The 2,835-nt window shown below is 40.8% G+C and overlaps 1 non-coding gene across 1 annotated transcript; it reads right to left on the bottom strand.

Annotated features, from left to right (window-relative positions):
• Window positions 1-1,482: 1,482 nt before the first annotated feature.
• Window positions 1,483-1,589, bottom strand: LOC148209175 (small nucleolar RNA R71). The gene has a single exon (XR_015787463.1). It is a non-coding gene; the product is annotated as a small nucleolar RNA R71 (small nucleolar RNA).
• Window positions 1,590-2,835: the final 1,246 nt, after the last annotated feature.

The following is a 2,835-nucleotide window of genomic DNA, read 5'->3' as shown; positions in this document are numbered from 1 at the left end:
CTAGCCCGGTTATGGATAGTTAGCCTTTTATGTCTAAAAAGGGTTGCTAAAAAGTAGTGTTTTTACTTTCCATTCATTGCTCAACATGTTTTCCCAAAAAGTTAGGATTTAGAGAAGGCCACTGTAAGTCTTAACAAGTCAATACTGAAAAGGTTGCTTATTTGCAATGTTGAGTGGTTAAACCGAGGAGAGGAGCGCCTTAGACATAAGGGTTCCGCTTAAGTAGCCTAGACATAGGACCTTAACCCGAGGTTGCGACTATTTCCATCCTAAAACTAAGATATATCTCATAATAGACATATTAGGGAATGTCTTAGGACTTTGAACTTGCTTAGACATAAGTAAAGTGAGAAGCGTAGTCGTTAGTTTCTAAAGTAAAATGCATATTATCCTTAGCATGTCCTTGATTCTTTGTTGGCTAACTTGAAGTAATTCGGGCTAGGTTTATTTATTATAAGTCCAAATCCCAAATCCAAACCATTATTTGTGACCACTTCCCATTTTACAAGAATCACTCATTCCAACATTCACTATTCTTTAAAACTTTAGAGTTTGGAAATTGTTTAGAAGTCCTTGAGGATCGATACTTGGATACTCCATCCATTTTATATTACTCTGACAGGTGTGCGCTTGCATCTATATAATTGTTACCACGCTTAGCGCGTGCGTTCAGCATAAACACCCAGTCAAGTTTTTGGCGCCGTTGCCGGGGACTTTAGTTTTAAAATTATTTTCAAATTCTTTTAGTTTTTATTTTTGTGAATTGTTGTTGGGTGTAATTTCCATCCACCGTTTTTGTTCTATATTTTTGGTCGTTTATCTCACAAGGGTACGTTAAAGTGCATGAGCACAAGATCTTTTCTTCTACCCCTTGACCCTGAGATTGAGCGGACCCTTCGAAAAACTCGAAAGGAGCAAAGACTTCGAAAACAACTAGAAAAGCAAAAAGAGAGAGAAGGTGAAATCAGTCCTGAAAGTGAGGTAGAGAGTAGGAGCACATCAATGACAGATATTCCACCTCGTGATCCGGTTGATCCACCTGCTGTTAACGGTAATATGAGGGATCATGCAAGAAATGATGAATTCAACCATATCCAGATGGCGGACAACAGAGACGTGGCAATGCGAGAATATGCCGCCACGACTTTTCAGAACTTTGATTCAGGGATAGTCAACCCTATTCCAGCCCACGCAAACTTTGAGCTTAAACCAATGATGTTCCAAATGTTGCAGACAATTGGACATTTTGGAGGGCAGGAACATGAGGATCCACATGATCATCTGAAATCATTCATTCAAATTGCAAATGCATTTCGATTACCTGGTATAACAGACAATGCTCTGAGACTAACACTTTTTCCATTTTCTTTGAAGGACCAAGCTAGAGCATGGCTCAATGCATTTCCACCGGGATCCATCACCACATGGGGGTCGTTAGTGGAGAAGTTCTTAACAAAATTCTTCCCACCTACTCGCCACGCTGATATCAGAGAGGAGATCATCTCCTTTAGACAATATGATCGTGAACCTGTTCACGAGGCGTGGGAGAGATTTAAAGAACTAATCAGGAAATGTCCGAACCATGGCTTACCGGCATGCATCCAGATAGAACATTTCTTTAGAGGTTTAGATCATCCTACTAAGATGATGCTAAACAATGCTGCCAACGGAGCCTTTACAAAGAAGACATTCAACGAGATAGTTGACATCCTAAATGACTTAGCTTCACATAACGAACTATGGTGTTCGCAAAGATCTAGGGCAGCACCAAAGAAGCAAGATCCAGCTGGAGTTTTGGCTCTGGACATTGCGACCTCGATGCAAAAAGAGATGGTTACAATGAACCAGAGGCTGAAAGAGATGGCATTGGGAATAAAAAATCCATTAGCCACGCCGATACAACCTGTGCAGTCGGATTATTGCACTCCTGCCCCTGTTTGCCAAGTCAACGATCTCATTTGTTCATTTTGCAGTGAAAACCATATTTATGATAATTGTCCACATAACCCTGCTTCTGTTTTTTATGTAGGACATGGGAACAATAGGAACTTTAACCCATATTCGAACACCTACAACCCAGGTTGGAGGCACCACCCTAATTTCTCATGGGGAGGACAAGGAGGTTCGAGCGGTTTTAATCAAGGGCAGAGCCAGTAGAACAAGCAGCCCTATGTTCCACCTACACAGCAATACATCCCACCACCGCAACAGCAGTATAATCAGAGAACACAGACTCCACCAGTTCAAAATAACAACTCAAATCTTGAGAATATGATGAAGGAGTACATGGCCCGAACCGACGCAGTGATACAATCCCAAGCGGCATCAATGAGGAATTTCGAGACCCAATTGGGACAGCTCGCCAATGAATTGAAGAATAGACCACAAGGTTCTTTTCCAGGCCATACTGAATTACCAAAACGAGAAGGGAAAGAACAGTGCAAAGCTGTCACCCTCAGGAGTGGACTGGCATATGATGGACCAACAATGCCAACAACAGATGTACAGATTCCGTCCACTGAACCAATTGTAAAGATACCAGAAAATCCAACAACACCAGAAAAAGAAAATATTAGAAAAGGTAATGAGGACACCCCGAGTGTTCCTCCACAGGTACAGCCTTCTTTTACCCCTACTCCCCCGTTTCCACAAAGATTAGTAAAGAAAAATAATGATTCCCAGTTTAGAAAATTTAGATATTTTAAAACAACTGCATATAAATATACCATTAGTAGATGCTCTAGAACAGATGCCAAATTATGCTAAGTTTTTGAAAGATATAGTTTCTAGGAAGAAAAAAATAGGAGAGCATGAACTGGTAGCCATGACAAAATG

The sequence above is a fragment of the Momordica charantia genome (genome assembly GCF_013281855.1).
Source record: "Momordica charantia cultivar OHB3-1 chromosome 9 unlocalized genomic scaffold, Mcharantia_2.0 BLBB01000009.1, whole genome shotgun sequence".
In the NCBI taxonomy this organism is placed as follows: domain Eukaryota; kingdom Viridiplantae; phylum Streptophyta; class Magnoliopsida; order Cucurbitales; family Cucurbitaceae; genus Momordica; species Momordica charantia.
The sequence above is the reverse complement of the archived record's forward strand: the minus strand, read 5'-3'. Positions and strand labels throughout refer to the sequence as shown.